This window comes from Delphinapterus leucas, chromosome 2, assembly GCF_059928025.1.
Source record: "Delphinapterus leucas isolate spDelLeu-1000000601 "Yukka" chromosome 2, BTC_Dleu_Yukka2, whole genome shotgun sequence".
Lineage (NCBI taxonomy): Eukaryota > Metazoa > Chordata > Mammalia > Artiodactyla > Monodontidae > Delphinapterus > Delphinapterus leucas.
This window is the reverse complement of record NC_143130.1, coordinates 150,797,939-150,823,242: the sequence shown is the minus strand read 5'-3', so window position 1 is coordinate 150,823,242 and position 25,304 is coordinate 150,797,939. Positions and strand designations below refer to the sequence as shown.

Genomic DNA, 25,304 nt, shown 5'->3' with positions numbered 1-25,304 from the left:
CCCACCACACTTGTACCCGGAAACTATTCAGAGAGAAATCTACGGTCAAAGCAGCTCTGGTTTTGCTCCCAGTGCCTCCTTCCTGAGGAATCCCAAACACCCCTCCCTAAGGCTTCTGTGCTCCACGTCACAGCCCCAGGGATAGAAACGCTGCACTTTTCCCGGGGCCTCTTTTCCTTCTCCCCGTCAAACTGCACCTGAAAGCTCTCTTTCACTGGACAGATCCTCTCTGTTTTGCTTGTTTTTAGAAGCCATTTTTAAAAGACAGGGAACATGAAAACAATGATGGTTACCCCTGGGTGATAGAACGGTGGATGACTTTTTTCTTCTTCAAACTTTCTTGTAGTTTCCCAATTTTCCACAAAGCCTTATGCAATGCTTTCATAATAAAAAAGAAAGACTCTACATTGAAATGATTTCCTTAGTCTCCTGCTGGTCATTTTCTTTTATTCTTCCTGAGCTCCCCAACAAGCTGGCAGCGTCTTGAGAACAGGACTGCTAAATTATCTGCACAACACTCAGCACAGGGAACTTCCCTGGTGGCGCAGTGGTTAAGAATCCGCCTGCCAAGGCAGGGGACACGGGTTCGAGCCCTGGTCCGGGAAGATCCCACATGCCGGGGAGTAACTAAGCCTGTGCGCCACAACTACTGAGCCCACGCTCTAGAGCCCACAAGCTACAACTACTGAGCCCACATGCCGCAACTACTGAAGCCCACGCACCTAGAGCCCATGTTCCACAACACGAGAAGCCACCGCAATGAGAAGCCCGTGCACTGCAACGAAGACCCAATGCAGCCAAAAATAAATAAATTTTTTTGAAAAACCCAAACACTCAGCACAGTATCTGATGCACAGCAGGTGCCTGGCACAAAACAGCTCAGTCGATAGCTGTGGAGTGAATGATGAATATTCGAGTAATATTTAGAAATGGACTTTGTCGGCTGATGGTGGGCAGACCAAGGTGTGAATGTGGCATGTCCTTAGTGGACTTGGATTATTGCAGTTGTGTATCATTATTTACAAGGTAGCTTTCAAACAGTCAATGCAGTTAAACATGAAAAGTCTGCAACCTGCAGACAAGGTGAACTACTCAAGGTGATTCACTGCTGCAGTGGTCAACCAAGACCAGGACGGTGACAGGTGCAAGATCCTTGTGCATCTTGCTATGAATGAGGGCACCACAAACTGAGTTCATTAAATAACCTCGGGGCTCTGTGCCCTAGTGAGATGGCACATCATGGCCCTGGTCAGCCACCAAAGTTCAACAACACACTTTATTATTTTTTTTTTTAGATAGAACTTATCTAATTTTTTTTAAGATTTTTTTTTTTGATGTGGGCCATTTCTTTAAAAGTCTTTATTGAATTTGTTACAATATTGCTTCTGTTTTTTGTTTTGGTTTTTTGGCCGAGAGGCATGTGGGATCCCAGCTGCCCCACCAGGGATCGAACCTGCACCCCGTGCAGTGGAAGGCAAAGTCCCAACCACTGGACCGCCAGGGAAATCCCAACAACACACTTTAAAATTAATCTTTGTCCTTAAGGTTAAATAAGCCTAAATACTAAAGCAAACGATCTGGAGGGTTGATTTAACATGAAAGAGAAGTCTCAAATATTTGGTTTGGAGGAATGACCTGAACACAAAGTTTAAAGAACGGTATGCTGGATTCAATAAACATACAAAGCCCACAACTCAATAGAAAAATCAGGGCAGTAAAAATGTTCCCCCTTTTCACCATGACCTAAGTTAACTAATTAACTTTTACTAGTGACTTCAATTCTGTTTGATCAATTGAATGTGTGTTTCCTAGAAGCACACTTGATTGCCAGGACTGATCTTACACCTGTTCCTTGTATTTGCAATTAACTTCAGTTCCATTAACCTCTCTTTAAAAATCTATCTATTTCTAACGTGCCTCTGACCTCTTAAAAGACACTTATTTCAAAACAATGCAGATGATCACATGATGACAGCACGATAACTTTAGGGCAACAGGCAGAAATCAATGACAAGACGATAACTTCACAGCAGAATTCATGCTGCAAGATGAGAAAGTAAGCATTTCACCCAGAAAATACATTTCTCATGTTTTTTGGTCATGCCTTCAGTTGGGAAGTAAAATGAAAGTGTTCTTACTAGGAAAAAAAAAAAATTCTGTGGTTATTCCAAACTCTGTGCAGATTTCTATTGATTTCACCACAATTATAAACATTTACATTTCCTCTAGCTATCTGTACTAGACACAGTAGGAACCCCGAGCCTGGAACTTCTCTGGCAGGTAGGAGCCCCTCGTGAGGTTGTTTCCCACATCTCAGAAAACTGACCAAAGAGAACATTCAATGACAACTATTATTTTGACTCTACTGGAAGGGAGAAAAATACATGATCCAAAAATTTGGATAGGGATCAGACATACTCAGTCGTCTTCAACTCCTAAAAGTTCACTCATGCACCACCCAAGTTTTCTTGGTGAAGCAATAGGAGGAAGTAAGAGAAATAGAAAGAAATGAAGTTAACTCCTGTGTAAACCATGCCTGAGTCCCCTGGAAAAGTGCAAACAGAGTCTCAAAACAACACAAGTTACTGAACCTTTCCAAGCTCCAGCTTCATCATCTGTTAACTACTGATAGAACCTGCCTCACAGAAATTCCATAAGGATAAAAATGAGATGGCATACGTAAAGAACCTACTAAAAAACCAATGCATGGGTGAGGTTCAGCGGAAGACATTTACGACCACTGTTAACGGAGCCCTGGTGGAGGTCACGTTGACAGGCCAAAGTCCTACAACAGATACAAGGAAAGAGACCACCAAATGGGTCACATGCCAGTTCTGGGAAACCCAGATCATCGCCTAAGATACAAAGAACTGTCCCTGACTCTCCACCGTGGTACAACACGGCCACCACGCTTAAAAATTACACCAGCAAAGCCAGCCTTTCACTGGAGAAATGGGTGGGAAGCTTCCATCATCAGCATGGTATAGTGTTTAAGGGTGATGGTCATAGCAACCCTATTATACGTAGACAGGCTCTCTAGCATTCCAACAAGAAAACACATCCTATGCATACAGCCAAATCATGATTTCAACCATCTGGTCCCAACGGAAGACTGTACTAGACAATTCCTCAGCTCAGTGGCTATTGCAATGCCTGTTAATATGTATAAGAAGAAATTCTCTAACAAGAACTCAACATCTTGGCTCCCACTCAGAGTCCTAATATCTGTCTTGCAGGCTTATTATAAAGATTAGCAATAATGTGACACGAAGTGCCTGGCACAGTGGGTCCTCAATAAATGGTAGCCAATGTAAATTTTATTACTAGAAAGCAACAAAATCAAAAGGATGAACCTGTCATGATGCAATTGGGAATACACTTGTTCCTTTTCAACCGAGAAGTTAAGCTGCATGAAAACAACTGGTTAAAGAACACAGTAACAAGCCTTCCAACGGGGAGTAAACCAGTAAACAGCAGGTTTATCAGTTTACCACACAAGAATGCATGTCAATGCGCCCATCCCTCTGGGTCAAATAAACAAAATGAGAAATGGTTCCTATCCTCAAAGAATCTACATCTGCCTGAGGAGAAATCACAGGGTGTTTCACGGTCTGTCTGCATGCCCTCCTTGACTCGAGGTCCTACGAAAGCAAAACCCACAATTTTACACAGCCACACGATGCACGCATTCAATAAAAATTTGGCAAACAAATGCGACATTCATTGGATCTTGGGCCTAAAAGTGTTATCTAACTCAAAAGTTTCCAAGCCTGGCTTCACTACTCAATCTGAACTTTCCAAAGACGGAGAATCTGAGTACTTAATATGCTGCCCAGGTGATTCTGGATACTCCAGGGAGACAGAGAGCCATGCATCTCACTGAGCCCCCGTGAACTGTATGTATGAATGGCCTTTACAATGACGCGGTCCTAAATGCATGGGGATGGGCAACAGAACATAGCCTGGCACACCCGCATGCAGCTCTAGAAAAGTCCTTTCTGATGCTCATTCAAACACCTGTATTTCCTCATTGTTCTACCCTGTGGGGTCTGAGAAAACAAAGGATTTCCAAATTGCCTAATGCAATTTATGACTGATGACTTCCCTGTGACTGATTTTCAATTCCTGTGACAAGGGATGACGTTCCTTCTGAGTTGTCTCCAGGTTAAACATCCTTGATGAATTAGGCATTAATTATTAAACTGTAAGCTCTTTAAGTATACAATACAGTACACCAGCATTCCAAACAAGGGAGAAATCGAGGTGAGTTACAGCAACCAGAAAGACAGCAATGAAGGAGGTGAGCCTTGAAGGTTGAGAAACTTACAGATAAAACTAGAGTTCAGGGGCTGGAATTGCCTCAGCAGGGACAAGGGAGACAAGATAATGGTGAAGAGCAAGATACGCAGGGAGGGGGATAAGAGAGAGAAAGAACTAAGTATATTGATTTCACCTACGTTTTGAATTGAAAGGAACTAAAATCGAAAATGAACAAAGGCTCAAAGGACGTCAGAAATAGTTGGGAAGAGGAGAGAACAGAGGCCTTGCACAAGAAGGCAGAAACACAGTCCTACAGTCCTGGGGAGGCCAAAGAAATCAGATGAACAGGAAAGGAGAGGCCCAAGAGAAAGGTCACAAAGCAGGCAGGAAAGCGCACGTTTTGATGTGCTGGAACCACTTAAATTCCTCCAGGTTGCACACGTACCTAAAGGATCCATCAGAAGGAATAATCAGGCAAGACGCCCGGAGCCTGGGGCAGCAAGAGTCAAGCTGGTCAGAAAGGAGCTGCTCCAGCCACCCAGGTATAAAGGTCAAGGGTCTGTATCAGATGGTGGTCATAAAACAAAGAGGACAAGTTGAAAACGGTCAATTCAAAAGGAAGAGAAAAAGGCAAGGCTTACTCCTGGACCAGACCCAAGGTAAAAGAAAGGCAAGAATCAGAGATGACTTCTCAGAGGTATCTGAAATGGTCAAAGAAGAAGCAGGCAGTGGTCAGGCAGAGAGAGTCAAGCAACCATGCAAGGGAGAGTAGTGAGTGCCTTGGTGGATTAGTGCCGGGGAGGCTTTATTTACAAAAGCTTCAAAGTTCACTCCCGGTGCTAAACAAACGCACCCGGCAACAGGTGGTTTTGCTATTTTCTCTGGTCCCAGCACAGGCTGTAGTTTCTGTGTCAGCAGACAGGGAATGTCTGCTTTTGACTCTGAAATATGTAACATCACCACCAAAGTTAAAGTGCTTTGATAGGGCTCGGTGACATGAGCCAAGCACAAGAGGACACATATCGTATGTTCCCATTTATAGGAAACGTCCAGAAGAGGCAAATCTATAAAGATGGACAGTAGGTTAGTGGTGGCCTAGGGCTGGGCGCAGGGAAGTGGGGTGGGATTGGGGAGAAGTGGGGTGGGATTGGGGAGAAATGGGGAGTGACTGCAAATGGGCTGGAGCTTCTTTTGGGGTGATGAAGATGTTCTAAAATTGTTTATGGTGCTGGTTACACTAGTCTATGAACTACTGACCTATACACTTCAAGTGGGAAAACTGTACAGTAAGTGAATTAAAACTCAATAAAGGTTATTAACAGAAAAAAACCTTAGGAGTGCAATAAATGGGTACTATGACTTCAGAAGCGTAGAGATTATCTCCCCAGTAAAAATGATTATTAGACTAGAGTTCAAATAAAAAGCCATTAGGCAATCTGGAAATCCTAAAAGATTTTAGAAAGTCTAGTAAGTTGTATTCCTCCTAGGAGAAAAAAATTCGGCATGGAAAAGATACAGAATTAAATATATAGATACCTTTCAAATTATTTCGTACAATTGATGTAAGTTTTCTAAAACGTACTTCAAAAGGAAAGACAAAGACTTAGAGTTTTATCAGACAATTATGTCAAGTGATACTGTACTGAATACCTATAGTTAAGTTTCTTAGAAGCTGAAATAAAATAACATATAGTAAGCCGATTCAATGAAAAGCAAAAAGATTACGTAACTTAACAATTATTGAGCAGATGGGTCAACTTATTTTATAAATCTGAGGACCTGAGAAAAGCCCTACCATAAAGACATGTCCTCTTACTTGAAAGACACCAGAGAACTACCCAAGCAATTTCTCCTCCACAATATCTACTGAAAAACATAGTTCCTGTTCCCCCGACGCCTTGCTTCAGTGTTAAAGCCATTACTGCTCTTTCCACTGAACACCCAGAATATTTTTTAGACCAAGTTCCCAAACGTTGTCAGTTATTCATCAAATGTTACATTCGCTACATGTGTCGGGCTCTCAAAGGCACCCTTTTAAAATGGCTTTACCTTCTCTTTCTGCGTCACATAACCTGCAATGAACACACGCCGCCGATGCCAACTAAATCTTGTGAACCAAGGATGAAACCAGGAGGGCAGTGAAGAAAGAGTAGTAGTGTTTCTGTTCAAAATGCCTTATGGATCCGAAGAACCGAGAACCACCATCCTATCTATTGACTGAAGATGTTCCTAAAGAAACATCTAACTGTTGAGAAGGTATCAATTATCAGCAAATACTGCATTTCAAAGATACAACCATTTGCTACTACCTCCAAGGAAAGACATGTAATAACTTCAAAATATCACTGATTGAAATATGACTGATGCTTTCAACACTTTTACTTGAATCTTAAATGAATTTTAATTCAGTGGATTCAAATATATATTTAGCACATTTCACCTGCCCAGAAGAAAATTTTAAGCAATCGAAACACCTAGGAATATGTAACTAGGCATTCTGAATCACGAAACAAGGAGAATGGTCTCCCTAATAAATATGGTCTATTAGACCCTATTTGTTAACTGATCCAAGTTATGGAAAGCATAAAATAATAGAGACTTTGAGAAAGGAAAGAGCCAGGGTTTTTTCCTACTACAACATCCTCCCACGTAAATAAAATCACTCTGGCCTGAAGCCATGTTTATTAAGGGGAGAGTCTGGTACCACACACCACGTACTGCCCCAATGGCTCCACACAAAGTGAAGCCCTCTGACACCCCAGAGGGAACCAAAATACCAAGTTCTCCCAAAAGCTGCTCAGGAATCACAGAACAAAGAAAAAGCTTTTCCATCTATCCAGAGAGAAAACCAGCCTTTGGAGGGAAAATGCCAACTTTCCACAATACATTCTGGCCTGTGAGTTAAGCAGTTCCACAGAGTATTTAAGATGGAAACCAGTCCACTTTCCAGAAATAATACCATCACAACGGGACATTACTTTAGAAGTTGGAACTTTTTTTCTCTCATTTGATCTCAAGAATTCTGAGAAGGGCAAACACTTTCCCCATTTCACACAGATGAGAAAACTGCAGCTCGTGAGGATTAACGGACCTGCCTAGCTGCCAACTTGACCTCACCCACGGATACCTCATACCCAACATGTACCAATCAGCTCAATTCTCCACCCAAACCTGGTCCTCCAGCCTTCCCCATTTCAATACCTGGCACCACCAGTATTCCAGTTGCTCAGGCCAAAAACCTTGGTGTTCCCCTTAACTCCACTCTTTCTTTCACTGCATATCATTCACCCTTCTGTGAGTCATGTTAGCCTCACTTGAGATGAGTCCAGGATCCAGGCACTTCTCATCTCCTCCACCACTGCTATCATCACATCCCACCTAGGTCATTGCTAGAACCCTTAATATCTCCCTGTCTCCACCTCTGCCCCCACAATGGAGTTCTATTCTCCACACAATGGAGTTCTGTCCTTTAAAACTATGTCAGACCAAACCCTCATTCTATTCTCAAATACGTCAGATCAAAACCCTCCAGTGGCTTCCCTTATCACTCAGAGTTGTTCACTGCTGTATATCCAGGATGAGGACAGTATCTGCCATGTAGAAGGTGTTTACTGAATATTGCTGACTAGTAAGTGAAGGGAAAATGGCCACAGTCACAGAGCCAGGGCTACACAAATCTTCCAATGTTCTTTGGGTAACAGGAGACCAGATTTATAACAGCCAACAATCCACATGAGAGAAAATTCTTAAATTTTACTCTGCGTAACTGAACCTTCACATAACACATCATCAATACTATGTCAAATTTCTAACAACAAATTAAAATAAAAATATCATTTTATAAAGCCATGAAGGGACTGCCCTGGTGGTCCAGTGGCTAAGACTCCAAGCTCCCAATGCAGGGGCCCGGGTTTGATCCCTGGTCAGGGTACCAGGTCCCACATGCATGCTGCAACTGTGAGCCCCCATGCCACAACGAAGACCCGGCGCAGCCAAATAAATAAATAAAGATTAAAAAAAGAAAAAAGCCATGAAATCTCACACTAGGTTATCTGAGTATTACGGATTTGGCAGCATGGGCAACTGTCAGCTTATTATCACAGCACTGGGACGCAGATCTTCCGTGTGACATGATGTCACCATACCTCAAGACCACCTCACACATAAATGACAAGGGCTCTAAAAGACACAGAACTGAGCACCTAGGAGAAGAGGTGCTAAGCATTTCTAAATCTCTACACGCTGGCACTACACCAGTCATCTGAAACAGGAATTAAGTTTCTAGCGTGTTACAAGGAACATCAGAAAGGCTAGCTTTAACACTGTCTCCTGCCAGTTACAAGGAAAGACTTTCAGCTGAGTTAAAATGTTGATTATTTTCAGATCAGAGTGAAATTAATACGAAAATTATCCACCAGTGAGGAATTTTCCCACTAAAATGTTTGAGTTAAAAACAAAAACTCTAAATTTCTCTTTTTTTAAGCTCTTTCAAAAACACTTCTACTATGTGCAAAAAAAAAGCCCTAAATCTCACTAAAGCACAATAATAAATTCACAGAATTGTAACCGTTGGCCTTAAAGGAAACCGAATTCAACCCTCACTCTTCCTATTACAAATGAAAAGGTGACCTGGTATGTAATAAATGAACAATGAAGACTTGTTAAATGAATGAACAAATCTATGAAGAGCCAAAAGGGGTGTATGACTTTTAAGATCTCACGATTAATGGAAAAATCCAGGATCGGCCAAAACTAGGCGTTTAGATGCTCTTGGAGTGGGCCTGGAAGTAGAGGAAACGAAGATTTGAAAACCGTATCTGGGTCCTCAGGAAAACCTTAAGCAAAATTCATTAAAGCCAGTTTCCTTCAGTTCTGTTACTTAGAAAAGCACTTGATAAAGTAAATTTAGCCAAGACAGATCTCCTTGGAAACCAAAAGGCAGAATTGTCTAGTGTTTCTTTCTTCCTCCACACAAAGAATATTTAATGTAGAACTATTTTCATAATAAACAACGACAACTGTTTTGCATCAAAAGTAAAACAGGTGGCCTTTGGCAAAAAAAAAGAAAAATCCAACCAGCTGAGAGGACTGGAACACTCAGAAGGACCACATCAATCACTAAAAGAATGGCAGCCACATGAGGGCAGGAGCCATGCGTCCTTTTCCACTTGAAGCAGCCACTAGCCCCTGGCATAGAGTGAGTCAATAAATACTTATGAAATAAATGAGTAGATTACTCCTTGCAGACCCACCCATGCAGACTTAAATTCATTTGGTCACCACTAAACAATGCTTTACTACAGGCCTACTATATGCAAGCATACTACATTTTTCCTCCATAGAAATTCTACCAATTGTACCCTCAAGTAATACACCCAACCAAAATATCCTTATAGTTTCATTAAGAAGGTGAGAAAGTATGTCTTAAGTAGCCTAAATTACTTACTAAAGCAGCCACTGAGTTTGCTGTTCTGGGTTCAATCTCTCTCCTTCAACTCATCCTATACAACCCAGCCAGGTTAATTTTGTGTTCTTTGCACATCCTAGAAAATAAAACCGTACAGTGGCTAAGTATTCTATCTCTGTATGTGGCCCACTGCTATTCAATGAGCAGAAATGGCAAATCAGCAACTACTGGACTGGAATGGGGAAGACAATAGAGTGTCAAGAAAAAAAATAGTGATGGGTCTTATAATAACTGATCCCCATTGAAAATCTTGAGATGACTATCAGAGGCTTTCATTAAAGACCCCCTTTTAGTGCAGTGATAGAACTGACACAGATGGTTTGAAGTATTTATACCCATTGAGGTACACATCCAATCTTCAAGACCAATTCAAGGCCCATCACCTTTTTGAAGCTTTTGCAAGCCATTGGATTCAATATCCGATGAAGTGCTAGACTATAGCTCTTACTATACTAGTTGCCGATTGACAGCCTCACATACATTCTGCCATTTAAATCACCTTATGGGGGCTTCCCTGATGGCGCAGTGGCTGAGAATCTGCCTGCTAATGCAGGGGACACGGGTTCAAGCCCTGGTCTGGGAAGATCCCACATGCCGCGGAGCATGCCCGTAAGCCACAACTACTGAGCCTGCGCATCTGGAGCTTGTGCTCTGCAACAAGAGAGGCCACGACAGTGAGAGGCCCGTGCACCGCGATGAAGAGTGGCCCCCGCTCGCCGCAACTAGAGAAAGCCCTCGCACAGCAACGAAGACACAACGCAGCCAAAAATAAATAAATAAATAAATTTTAAAATAAATAAGTAAATCAATCACCTTACTTCATTCTTTAAGTGGGTCTAGTCCCCTCCAAAAAATGAAAAATTCTTTGAATTGTTTTCTCAATTGTTAATCTCTCTATTACTTCTCTATTTCTCAGCACCTACAATAGCATAAGTTAAAAATAACTGTCACTCAAACTTCCTGATTTCAAAATGTATTACAAAGCTAAAGTAATCTAAAAAGCTAAAGGTGGTACTGGCATAAAGACAGACAAACAGATCAATGGACTAGAACAGAAAGCCCAGAAATAAACCATCATGTATATGGCCAGCTGGTCTTCAACAAGGATGCCAAGACCACTGAAAGGGGAAAGCACAGTCTCCTCAATGAATGGGGCTGAGAAAACTGGATACCCGCACACAAAAGAATGAAGCTGGATCCTCGTCTTACACCACAGCCAAAAATTAACTCAAAATGGATTAAAGACCTAAATGTAAGAACTAAAACTATAAAACTTCTAGAAGAAAACACAGAAAGCTTCATGACATTGGACTTGGCAATGATTTCTTGCATATGATGCTAAAAGCACAGGCAACAAAAGCAAAAATAGACAAATGGGATTACATCAAAATTTAAAACTTTCATGCATCAAAGGACACAGAAGAGCAAAAAGAAAACATACAAAATGAGAGAAAATATGTGCAAATCATACATCTGATAAGGTGTTAATATCCAGAATATATAAAGAACTCCTACAACTCAACAACAAAAAATCAAATAACCTGATCAAAAAATGAGCAGACTTGAAAAGACACTTCTCCAAAGATGATATGCAAATGGCCAACAAGCATATGAAAGATGCTCAATATAACTTATCAACGGAGAAATGAAAATCAGAACCACAATGAGATATTACCTCACACCCATTAAATGGCACTATCAAAGAAACAAAATAACAAGTGTTGGCAAGGATGAGGAATAACACTGGTACACTGCTGGTGGGGTATAACCTCTATGAAAAACAGAATGGAGGTTACTCAAAAAACGTAAAAATAGAGCTACCATACGATACAGAAATCCCACCTTTGAGTATATATCCAAAGGAATTGACAGCAGGGTCTCAAAGAGCTATGTGAAAACCCATGTTCATAGCCACACTATCCACAATAGCCAAGAGGTAGAAGCAACCCAAATGTCCATCTATGGATGAATGGATAAATAAAATGGGATACAGACAATGTAATATTATTCAGTCTTAAAAGGGAAGAAAATCCTACCACATGCCAACATGTATGAACCTTGAGGACACTATGCTAAGTGGAATAAGCCAGTCCCAAAAAAGACAAATACTACATGATTCCACTTATATGATGTATCTAAAGAGGTCAAATTCATACAAACTGAAAGCAGAATGGTGAGTCCCAGGGATGGGGAGAGGGGAAAGGAGAAGTTGTTTAATGGGTAGAGTTTCCAATTTGCAAGATGAAAACAGTCTGGACTTCTGTTTCACAACAATATGAATATACTTAACACAACTAAACTGTATACTTAAAATGGTTAAGATGGTAAATTTTACACTATGTGTTTTTTATCCCAATAAAAAAAGTAAGTGCCAACATGCAAACACCAAGTTGGATTTACTCGTTCTACCTCCACTGCCGGAGTCTAAGCAGCCTGACCCTTTTACCTGCTGGCAGTCATTTCCAAATTTCTTCCAAGTTGTCTTTTTTAATCAAGGGAACTGTACACATGATCGAAGGCCCTCCCTTTACCTTACTGTCAAGCATAAATCCAAAAATGACATAAAAGCCATTGTGTTCTCAACTGGGCGGGAGAGAAGCATAACAGAATCACCTATTGAGTTTCTTCAAACCACCCAACCCATCCACCCAGAGTAATAATACCCCAGAGTTCACTGCGGTCCTCCACCCTCCCCCAAACACACACCTGGCCCAACCCGCTGAAAACCACTATTTTAAAGTGCTCCCTTGAAAATGACCTTCAGAACAATCCCACCGAAAGCAATTATTAGGCTGAGGCTCTAACTTTTAATAGGCCTTTTCTGTGACTCCTATAGCTCTCCATAACCTATCATGTATCTACTGAAACATTATTTTGTCATGCAATTATACCTCATTTCCTATTACAAAGGATCAGTACTAAGACCCCAATTTAAAAAAAAAAAAAAAAAGTAACACTGAGACTCTTGGAAGGATCACAGGCATTTCTCAAACTGGAAAAGAGATGAGGGTCAGGAACCACATTCAGTCTCAAGCCTCCTAACAGGTTTCCCAAGGGCACATTCTGAGCCAGGAGTCAAACCCCACCCCAAACATATATACACACAGAGCACCCTCTCTTTACACATGAAATTCTAGCTACACAGAAGTTAGACTCTGACAAAATATATTGGCAGAAGCTTCTGAGGTCTTCGCTAGGGCAGCCAGAAGTATGATTAGGGAAAAGGAGGGAGTTAAATCAACTACACACTAACCCTCATTTCAAGAATAAGAACATCTGTTTTCTAAGTCTTTGAAAGAAAAGGCAATATGGTTCCCAAAAGTCACATACTTATATTTCTTGCAAAAATATGGGAAAATACTTCTTTCCATTTTTTTCCCTAACTATGTACAGATGAAGCAAGGAATAAAAGTTAGTCAAACTGGGTGAAAATTTTAGAACATTCTATTAATGTATAATTATATATCCTATAGGTATCTCCTTATAAGCACCCTCTCTTCTTGAAGGCATGAGATACCACAGTTCAGTTATCACAGTTGCTTTGCTGAAAGCATCAAGAAATGAAAAGAAATTTGTAAAAACAAATAGTCGATCAATTCTGAGAACTAAGATGTTAAAGGAAATGCAAGGAGCTTAGAATATATCAAACTAGAATCCCTATCTAGGCAAATAATTGAGAATATGAAAAAATGAATTAGAAAAAGATAATATAGAAGCCAATGTAAATGATACTGATCACAGTCAAGTCTCGATTATAGGAACGTGGTCATTCAGCACATGGTCCTTTGCGTTTTACTTCTAAATAGCTTTATTCCGAGAAGTTTGGAACTCATTCTAAAAGGAAGCAAGACATTAAGCCACAAAAAAACTACCAATGACTATACTTGTAGCTTTGGTAAAAGGCTTCCTGGAAAAAACAGAAAGAGAAAAGAGGAATAACCAAAATTCACTCTGGTGTCTGCGAAATTCATTTTTAACCTAAGACCGGCTTTGGAGGAGGAGAGAGGAATAAAGGAATCCAGTGGCCGCCACGGTTGGATGGCCAGTTGGCTCAAGTTCCCTCTGAGTGATCCCTGTATGTGTACAAATCAGTAACTCTCCCTCTCCAGGCCAACGTTCTCCAGCACGCATACATTCTCCTCATGCCTCTCCATAATTGAAAAAAAAAGGGAAATCTAACATTATGTAATTGCCCGCTTCCCACAATTTAAAGTTAGGCATACTACAATCCTAATTAGAGGGAGAACTTAGTGCAACATGACAAGTAACAAATTAGAAATCTACAGGCTGAAAATTCTCATCCCAGACCTCCGGAGGCCAAGAGAAACAGCTTCGCCTGCCTCTGTGGCACACCCCCAATAGACTACTGTTGACTAACGTCCAATGAAAGAAGCCCCTGACATTCCTCTGTGTCACAGTGGTGTCATCTCTCTAGATTTTCGAGAAAGCTTTCATGTTATCTTTGCAACTGGGGTTACCTCACTCCTCCCAGGCCAGAATAAAGGAGAAAATGGATGTGGACCAGTCCTTACCCTCAAAAGATACACCCAATGGATTTTCTTACCCACTTGATCACAAACCCAGTCACACTCGTGCTATTCTAACCCTCACTCAAATCACCTGCCTTTTAAGAGATCCAAAGAAAAGGGGCTCTTTCCCACGTTTCTATGACTCGCTCCACAGCTCATCAGAAACCCACCAAAAGAAAAAATGAGCTCTCATCTGAGGATAAGTAACTTAATTTGTATTAAACCTTTGGAAAACAAAGTGCCATCAAAGTGTGTGGGCTTTGTTTTTTTTTTTCTTTATTAGCTAAGCACAGCAGAAAACTAAAAACAAAAATCCAATGAGGCCAATTTATTTCCCACACCAAACCAGTAAAAGCGCAATGGATATAAAGTTGGACTGTCGATCTAAAGGGATAGTAGAAAACCCCTATTTTAAATAGCACTGTATGTGGAACAGACACAAATTTTTGTGTGAGTGCTGAAGGAATAACATAATGCTTTACCCTCCTGGGGAAGGGAGAGTCCCTCATCTAAAGGGCAGTCACCCAAGTGGCAGGGATGTTTCTTCTCTCCTGGCTCAGATTACCCCAGCGGAAGTTGGGTGGTGCTATAGAAATCACTCACGTTTTCAACAGGAAGCTCCTACAACACTGTCCTGTTTTACGTGCAATTAGACCTCCACCTAACAGATCCTCCCTAGCTCCTACCCCTGCCCCCAGTAACCCATACATGAAGCCACTGTTCCAAAAATAAGGGAGGCACACCACTTTCTTTTACAAATGAAAAATGAGTTTAAGAAGAGACAAAAAAGATGGTCAACTACAACAAATTAAGTCTGGCTTCTCTAAAGAGCATATAAGTATATTATGCTCTGAGTTAACCAAGATTCCTTTAAAAAAAAAAACAACCTACAGGCTCTACCATGTAAATACTTTAACTAACTCATAATTTCTTTTGCCATAACTTTGTAATTTGAGTAACTCTAAACCTGAGTTACCAAACACTACATCCGTGTGGTTTTCATGGCTTTTCAACCTTCATGTACATTTTGTTTCATTAAGTTTTTCTTCTTCTCATTTTAGACATGTAATAAATACTGAACACTTGAGTGGGGGGAAAAAGTAGTAAATAAATTTTAACATAAGACTCTAAGGCAGGGGGAAAAAAAAAACCAGGAAGCAAAAGAGTACAGTTAAATCTGAAAACCTGCCTTCCCATCACTGCATGATCACTGACTAGTTCTTCTACACCCTTTAAAAAAATCACTTCAACTTTCTGGGCTTCAGTTTCCTCATCTGTAAAATGGGGAAGAAGGGTGAAATGATTTATACTCAAAATCCCTCCTAAACCCAACAATCTATGAATCTGTTCATCAGGAAGCAAGAAAATGCAATTGCAAATAAGACTATGGTTTACAAATTACTTTCGTACATATATTCTCAATAATTTTTGCAGCAAAGCAGTGAAGCAAGCATTGTGCCCACTGCTGCAAAAAAAAGACGCTGTTTCAGAAAGTTCAGGAAGAGGTTCGATTACTTTTTAAGACCCCATAGCTGGAAAATTTGAAACCCAGGCCTTCTGAGGACAAATACTGGGCCCCATTATTTTAAAAATTAATTTAGGACTTCCCTGGTGGCGCAGTGGTTCAGAAACCGCCTGCCAATGCAGGGACACGGGTTCAAGTCCTAGTCCAGGAAGACCCCACATGCCGTGGAGCAACTAAGCCCGTGCGCCATAACTACTGAGCCTGCGCTCTAGAGTCCACGAGCCACAACTACAGAGCCCACGAGCCACAACTACTTAGCCCACATGCCACAACTACTGAAGCTCGCACGCCTAGAACCCGTGCTCGTCAACAAGAGGAGCCACCCCAATGAGAAGCCCGCGCACCACAATGAAGAGTGGCCCACTTGCCGCAACTAGAGAACGCCCGCACGCAGCAAAGACCCAATGCAGTCGAAAATAATTTATTTAAATTTATTATAAATAAAAAAAATTAACTTAAATAAGTTACAACTCAGAAATAATTGCCTGCTCTGCAAAACTTTTATGGGGGCTTCAGCGTATCAGAACACCAAACCAGGGAAGGTCACTGCAAATGGCCCCATTGCACTGTATGCTCCTGGAGGCAAGCAACACACTTTTACCCACCACTAGAATCACGGAACTCGACAGCGTGCCTCCCAGACAGAGGCACTCAATAACTACCTTTTGACTTAATACAAATCTCAAAAGATTAGGAATATGGTGACATTATGAAGGAAAATTCTTTTTCTGAATTTGAGATATGAACTTCTGCAATCTCAGTCCAAAGGAAGAAAGAAGCATTCTATATCAGAGCACTAGCTCTATATGTGGAGGATGAGTCTATTTGTCTTCCTTAGAGAAAGTCCAGTTCGGTCAGTGAATCAAAAGGCTCAAATCTGCCACATCACCTGAAAATCTTCAGGCTAGGCACACTTCATACGCACATTGAAGTGGACCAACAGAAATGACAGCAGGACAGTGAAGACCAGCAGAAGCACATAACCATGTTATCATCAATCACTACATACCTTCCCCTAAACTGGAAAGAGTCAAAGAATCCATACTCTTACACTGTTCTGCCTCTTCTCATGCTCCTGTTTCACAGCTCAAAGAGACAGAAAACAGCCATGTATTGAAAAACTCAAACTGCAAAAGTAAGAACGGACACACGTCCCAACTCATAGTCAACCAAGATCCTCCAAAGTTTACAGAATCGCTCATCTCAAGCAAAATCATGACTTCAATAAAGTTACGAGAGGGACTTCCCTGGTGGCACAGTGATTAAGAATCCGCCTGCCAATGCTAGGGACACGGGTTCGAGCCCTGGTCCGGGAAGATCCCACATGCCGCGGAGCAACTAAGCCCGTGCGCCACAACTACTGAGCCTGCGCTCTAGAGCCCGCGAGCCACAACTACTGAAGCCCGCGCGCCTAGAGCCCGTGCTCCACAACAAGAGAAGCCACTGCAATGAGAAGCCCACGCACCGCAAACAAAGAGTAGCCCCCGCTCACTGCAACTAGAGAAAGCCCGCGCACAGCAACGGAGACCCAATGCAGCCAATAAATAAATAAATAAATTTTAAAAAATAAAAAAATAAAGTTACTAGAAGGTGTATTTTAAAAGTTGTTAAAAAAAATCAAGATGTGGCTGGCGGGTGGGGGTGGGGAGACCTACACCAAAATTACACACCTAATTCAATGCAAAAGCAAAGTTAAGAAAGTCAGGATAAGTAAGTAAGTAAGAAAGTCATACAGAATTTCAGTGAGCTGCTTTGCAATTATTACTGCAATTATTACCAGTTCAAGTCAACCTTGTCACAGAATCCTACGATGAACTCACAACTAATACTGACACTTCAGCTCTAAAAAGTTCACTGCACCAGAACTGCAATTTCAAACTCCCCAGGAACCGCAGAGAAGCTAACAGCAACACCTACTGACTGTCTTGAGCCACTTGCCAAACTTGTTCTCTCAGTCAACTAGAGAAATCTAATGATACATACAGTCAACTTCAGGACTCCTTTACTTAAGCATAAAGAGATAAGAAAATAAGTTGTCAGCCACATAATACCATTCATCTGGCAAAATCTCTTATTTTGCCCCAACCATTTACATGCAAATCATCACCCAAATCATTTTGAATGCACTGTTAATTGCTAATGCCTGAGTATAATTTATTCCATAGGAAAAAAGTTTTAATATTCTCGTTAATAACTGGTATGTCATCTAGTAGTCAGACACTTCAGTGACCATAAACTTCTTTATGAAAACCTTTTATTGGAGACTACTGCTGTTTCTACTGTTCTATATTATTTCCATCGGCTTTTTTTTTCATCCTGGTAAAGGTGGCTTAATTGCAGCTTTCAGAAAATGAAGGGGGAAGGTGAAGGTCATTAAATCAGGATTTTAGAGAAAACAGTTACTAAACTGGGTGCAGAGAACGATTGTATAGGACTTCATCTTGTACTTTTCCAAAAGATTAAGTCAGAGAATCTTTGCCTTGGATGAATATTCCATATGAGAAAACGAGAGAAAGTTGACACTTAACTCCCACAGAGTACCAGTATAAAAACAATGTCTTTAAGAGTCTGAGTCAGAGTTTCAACATGAAAGGTTTGCCTTATAGAGGAAACGCCAACCCCAGTCCATCCAGATAGACCTGGAACCTGATTGAAGTCAACACCTTTACTCTAAAATTTGCAGCGCGTCATTGGCTCCCAGTTTAGAAATGTAATCGTTTAGCAGGTAGTAAGAATTTCAGTAAGTGCTGCCTCAAATACCCGTCACGATAAATAAAATCTGTAAGGTAAATGCAGTCTAGGATCCATCAGTCCCCAAATGCTTCTCTTCAAAACAAGCCATCAACAACTCAAACATCTTCCTTGAAAGTGAGCCATTTCCCTTGCCTATGTTTTCCAAACGGTGAACCCAATGAAATTTCAACCTGTCCAACAAGATTACTTGTCCACCTAGAAATGCCGTGGAGCGACAGGGAGCTTGGCAAATACCCTTTAAGGTCAGGATAGAAGTTGGAAACAGATGGGGCGAAGGAGAAAAACTTCTTTTTTGCAGTACCTTCTCGCCTCCCCAGCCCTCTTGTGGTTTACTTACTCCAAGAAAAGCAGGTTTGAGCAGCTCCGGCTTTCACTCCCCCCAGACCCCGGGAGAGAAACGAACCACCCGCGGGCAACGAGCTGCTCTTCCCCCTTTCTCACGATCAGACCTCTCGGCCTGTCCCTCCGGCACAGCCTGCAAAGCGCTCACCCAGGTGACTGAACTGGAAGAGTCTCCCGGTGGAGACGAGAGCAGCCTGGTGGGCGCAGCCACCCCAAGGGGTCGCGGGTCTCCGGGCCTCTCTCACAGACGCCTGGCGGAGAGTTGTGCAGATTCGGATTCCGAGGTGCGCGCGCGCGCGCGCGCCGGGCGCAGTGCAGCTCGGACTCGCCCCCCGCCGGGCTGCGCTATCAGCACGCCACCAAATCGGAAATAAAACTTTCACCGGCCTCTCGGCGTCCTGCTCCGTGCCCTGGACCTGAGCCCCGGCCAGAAATGGGGTGCGGGCTGTCAACAGTCTTGCACCCCCGCTCCCCTGCCCGGACCCGGGGCGCGGGAGCCACTTACCGCTCGGCCCGGCCTCCCGGTGCCGCCGCACGTCCGGGGCGCGTCCGCCGCGCGCTCTCCCTGGGGTAAAAAAGAAACCTTACAGACGGTCGGCGCGCGCTCACTCGCCGCCTGCTCTGCGGAGAACGGCAGGCGGCGAGGCAGGGGCGGGCGCCGAGCTGAGGGGGACCCGGGGGAGGCGGGGGCGGAATCAGCCCAACTCCCGAGCCTGGCTCCGAAGGGGACGCGGAATGCAGGCTGGAGAGCAGCCGGCTGGGGCCGCGCTCCCGGCGGAGTGGGGGCGGAGGTGCCCCAGTCCCCGGGCATCAACTATTGTCTGGGCGCTCGGGTCCCCACTCGCGCCGCCTCCGAGGCTCAGCGCTCCCCATCCCACCCGGCTGCCTCCAAGAGAAAAAGCTGAGGGGGCAGCCGGCGCGGGAAGCGAACGCGGTGTGGCTGAGCGGCCGGGGGCCAAAGTCTGAGGTGGACGCGGGGGAAAGGGGAGGTGCGTGCCGAGTGGGGGAGGGGACAGGTAACTGCAGAGGGGGCGGGAAGGCCCGGGAGGATTGGTGGGGGGAGGAAATGGGGAGGGAGCCACGGAAGCCGGAGAGGGTGGAGTGGCTGGGGGGGGCGGCCTCTGAAGCCCAGACCTGGCCCTCCCCGGGGACCCTCCTCCCGGAGACTCAGCGCCGCTCTGACTTTTCGCTCACTCGCTCACGCACACAGTGAACTCGCTCACAAAGTTGCCGGCGGTGGCGGCGCCTCCCTCGCCCTTCCCCTCCCCGCCCCATTCCTTCGCCTCCTTCACTCCCTCCCCAACTCTCGGGTGAGATCACCGCTGTGCAGCTCAGCTCTGCGCTCAAATCTCGCGAGAGAAAAGGCAGCTCAGCCCAGACGGCGGGGGAAGTGGAAGGAATTAGAGGAAGGTGGGGGACCGCGGAACTCCTAGTTGCTATGACGACGGCAAAGCCCTGGATTCCTGTCTCCTGCAGAGAGCCCAGGCAGCAAACGTGGGTGTCGTTTGCAACCTGCCCCCTCCCTTGCCCGACGCCCTAATGGTGGGGAAAGCAAGGGCTAGAAGCTAGAACCTATTTGAGAGGGCATCTGGAGAAGACCAGCGTCATGATATCTGGCTAAATCTGGCAAATGAGGCTAATTATTTAAGAGATTCTGGGACAGATTTCTGCCATAGAAGTCAGCACATATCTGAACCCCCAATTTCCTACCATATATTCAGTTTTTCGACCTTCCTGTCTAATCTCATCCCCCACCCCTCACCCACTCCGTACGCTCCCTCTCTCCTCCCCGCCCCCCCCCCATCACCACCGCCACCACCAGACTGAGCTCCTTGAGGACCTGCCTTATCCATCTTTGTATTCTCAGCGCCTCCACAGGCTTGGTACATAGTAGGTATTTACTTAATGCCTATGGTGGGAAATGAACGCCACAAGCTGTACGTGTCCTCAGTACTTTCACCCTACCCTGGAAAGTACTTAGGCTTAGACTATGAATTTCTGCTCCACAGTTTGGCTTTTGACTTTGCTAAACTATCCTTCCCTTTCTGTTCACACAGAATTACCTATTTTTCAAGAGTTACAATCCCTCCTTTCTCTTTCTCAATCTTTGTGTCATAAAAACCCTATTCACCATGGGGGACCAGGTAATCATTAAGCTTCTTCAGATACCATCCTACCTACTCCAAAATGCTGTTGAGGATGAAGATATTTTCTCATCCCCTGTTTCTTCTTTTGATTGTAGAAACTTTTCTTTGGGGGTTTTATATACTCACTGCCTAAATAAAATGGATACTGTTAATAGAAGTTAAGCTTAAACTTTCGATATCAAAATGAATGAGTAAAAATAGATTCCATGGGGCTTCCCTGATGGCGCAGTGGTTGAGAGTCCGCCTGCCGATGCAGGGGACACGGGTTCGTGCCCCGGTCCGGGAAGATCCCACATGCCGCGGAGCCTGCGCGTCCGGAGCCTGTGCTCCGCAACGGGAGAGGCCACAACAGTGAGAGGCCCGCGTACCGAAAAAAAAAAAAAAAGATTCCATGATATGTGAATTATATCTCAATTTAAAAAAAATTCCATCTCTATCTACATAAATACGGGGAAACCATTATTTAAATCAATCCCTTGGAACTAGAAACCCAAAAAGTACATAAAGATTCTTTTAGGTTACATGCAAGCTTAAATGTCATGTCGGTGAAAGTTTCTATGTTAGAAACCTAATGATATAGTGATACAGTGATAAAAAAAACACTAGACAAAGTCAGGAAACTAGGGCTTGAGTTTTTCTGTGTTGCTAATAATTGAGTCTCCTTGAGAAGTTATTTAATCTTTCTGATTCTTCATCTCTAAAATGAGGGGTAGCCCACATGTTAGGTCATTATAGCTTTAAAATTCTGTGGCTCTTAGACCTATACAAATTTCCAGTAAATAACAGATATTTTCCTTTTACATCAAACAGAATTTTTTAAATGTTTCATTTTACAGTAGGTCAGTTTCACAAAGTTCAGCTACATGTTGACAAGTTGCTTTTCAAGTTCTCTTGTCTCAACTGTAAAAACAACAGGGACTTCCCTGGTGGCGCAGTGGTCAGGAATCCACCTGCCAATGCAGGTGACACGGGTTCGATCCCTGGTCCGGGAAGATCCCACATGCCGCGGAGCAGCTAAGCCTGTGAGCCACAACTACTAGCCTGTGCTCTACAGCCTGCGAGCCACAACTACTGAGCCCACATGCCACAACTACTGAAGCCTGAGCGCCTAGACCCCGTGCTCCGCAACAAGAGAAGCCACCCCATGAACAGTAGCCCCCACTCACCGCAGCTAGGGAAAGCCAGCATGAAGCAATGAAGACCCAACGCAGCCAAAAATTAATTAATTAATTAATTTTTAAAACCTGACCATGTTACAGTAATTTCAAAGGGAATCCATTGTTCTTTATTTACTTTTACACTAACTCAAAACAGATTTCTTGTTATTTAATAAATATGCTAACTCAAAGACCCAAAGTAAATACATCCACACCCCCACCAAAATAACTATAAGAAGGAAGGAGGGAGGGAAGGAAGGGAAGAAGGAAGAAACGAAGGAAGGGAGGGAGGAAAGAAGGAAGGAAGGAGGAGAAGAAGGGTGAGTCAAATTCACAGACTGGTATTTTTAGTATCAAATTTTTACAAAGAAACACATTGGAGCATCACCATCAATTCTGTTGATCTGTTTTCAGGAGCTATCTTTCATAACATAGCACACTATTGTAAATCACTTGTTCATTTGCCCTGGCTCGGCTTTTAACATAGTTTTGCCCTTAAAGGATGGCTGCCAATCTGTATCCACCAACCCAGTACAATTTCAGAACCACCTGTTTTATGACTCCCAAATAGCCATTTGATACATTTGAAAAAACTGACCCAAGTGCTAGCCAAATCTATTAACTTTTTTCAGTGTTTCTTATGGGGCTCAAGAGATGGGTATTGGCCTCAAATTACAAAGATAATTTCCCTAACCTTCAGGCATAGTGGAAGAGTAAAGACTGTCCTAGGGTTCTAAAACTGCTCTTTCAAGACCGTAGGCTACTATTTACCCCTCACTGGTGGCAGAACTTTCAACAGTATGTCTGAAGGAAATAAAAGGCAAAATCCACCAAAGCTGAGGTTTCAACTACCTGGTTCTCTGGGTCAAGGCACTCTGTCTGCATCTTCCCTGACCTTCCTGGGGTTTCAAAATAGCAGACAAGGAGCAGCAGAAGAGGGAAAGTGAGACTAGAGAGTTTGTCAAGCACAGATTAGATCTCAGCCACTTCCTGCCCACTCCATCTGTTGGCTGTCTATCCACTTCTGCCCAGCCCCCTCCCCGACACGCTCAAGGGACATGTAACCTTTTCTCTGATACGAGCTCCCTCCCTATTAACTTCTCAGTTTGTTAAAGCTCAGTTGAATTCACTTTCCTCTGGTTATTCACTTCTACTCAACAATGCACCCTAACATATCAAATATGGGATGAATTTTGACACAAAGGCCTACCAAGCAAGGAAAATATATGTTTTTATTAATATTATAAACATCGATTCACATTTGCATGTTTTACAGTTAAAATCTGGTCTACCCAGCCTGTTATCATCAGTTCAGAACTTCCTGTTATTGTCTATACCGCTACAGGGCATTACTAACCAATATTCAGAGAAATGACTCAATCATAAAGAAGGACCAAAGTCCTCCTCAAATCATCCAAGATTAAATTATATCCAGTGCTGTTTCACTTTTAGGATTTGATTGTTTCAGCCCTAGGTGATATAATTCTATTGACCTGAATACTAGATTTCTTAGAACACCTCATTCTCCAATTTACATTACAGTATTTATTACATGTTTAAAACATCAACTACTGTATAATCAACGAACATTCCTCAGCAAAGCTACTACACTTCCTGTCCACCCTCCCACTCTTCTAAAGGGCTATTTCATACCTTCTCCTCCTCCATCAAACTTCCTGCTTATTACTCACAGATAACCGCCATGCATCTTTCATTGGTAAAATAGAGGCAACCAGAAGAGAACGTAGCACACACTCCATCCCTACGTCTCTATCTACTAACCCACCTGCGTCTGTCTGCATGTACTCTTCTGTCCTCCTGGCACTTAGGATAAACTCTCAGTGCTCTTAGCCAAGATTAACCTCTCCACCTGTGTACCCGTCCCATCCCCTCTGACTCCAGGACATTGATTCAGCAACTGTCACCTCTCTCTTGCATCAGGAAAATTTCCCTTTCTATGGAATTGTTTCTGAGTGCTTACAAGCATGCTGTAATGTCTGCTTGGTAAAAAATCAAACATTTCATAGATTCCATATCTCCCTCTGCTTCAATTCGCCACTGGATTCTTCAAAAGGTTTTTCCACACTTGCTATCTTCAATTCCTCCCCTTCCATTGTCTTGAATCCTCTCTGAGCAGCCATTCTCGCCCACCGCTCCAGAAGAAACAGGTCTTCTCAGGGTCCCTAGTGACTGCTTCATTGCTAAATCCAGTAGGCAATTCCTATCCTCATCTCACCCAACTTCTCAGCCACTGGGGAGAGGTTGATCACTCTTACCCTTGAAACAATTTCTTCACATGGCTTCTGGATTAAGAGTCTGTCTTGAGTAACCTATACCCACTACTATATATAAAATAGATAAACAGCAAGGACCTACTGTATAGTACAGGGAGCTCTACTCAATATTCTGTAATAACCCATATGGGAAAAGAATCTGAAAAAGAATATGTATATATACATACATATACTTATATTCGGTTGGCCAAAAAGTTCACTGGGGTAATAGCTTACAGAAAAACCCGAACGAACTTTTTGGCCAGCCCACTATATGTACATATAACTGGATCACTTTGCTGTACACCTCAAACTAACACAACATTGTAAATCAACTATAATTAAATTTAAAAAATAAATAACGTGGGGGGAGGAAGGGTAAATTAGGATCTTGGGATTTAAATACACACACTACTATATATAAACTAGATAACCAACAAGGACCTACTGTATAGCACAGGGAACTCTACTCAGTATTCTGTAATAACCTATATGGGCAAAGAATCTGAAAAAGAATGAATACATGTGTATGTATAACTGAATCACTTTGCTGTACACCAAAAATTAACACAACATTGTAAATCAACTATGCTCCAACAAAATTTTTTAAAAATTGTTTTTCTATATAATAAATAAATTTAAGTTTAAGAAAAAAAAGAATTTTTGCCTTGATTCTTTTCCTACCTTTCTGGCCTTCTCAGTATCAAATCTCTAAACACAGAAGTCCCCAGAACTCAGTCCTTAGACACCTTCTCTTTGTGGTCTCCTATTAGTCCATGGCAGTCTCACCGGTCCTGTAGCTTAAATGCCATCCATATACTGACAACTCCCAAATGTACATCTCCAGTCC

At 42.8% G+C, this 25,304-nt stretch overlaps 1 protein-coding gene across 25 annotated transcripts in view; it reads right to left on the bottom strand.

Annotated features, from left to right (window-relative positions):
- The window catches only part of SIPA1L1 (signal induced proliferation associated 1 like 1), a 499,569-nt gene that overhangs the window by 357,841 nt on the left and 116,424 nt on the right, over nt 1-25,304 (bottom strand). For 16 of the 25 annotated variants that reach the window (XM_089907906.1, XM_089907918.1, XM_089907915.1 and 13 more), the window contains exon 1: nt 19,383-19,972. The exons of 2 other annotated variants lie outside the window; for them this stretch is intronic. The gene's annotated coding sequence lies outside the window, so the exon portion shown is untranslated. 7 more of the 25 variants (XM_089907908.1, XM_089907907.1, XM_089907911.1 and 4 more) reach the window with 7 other exon arrangements.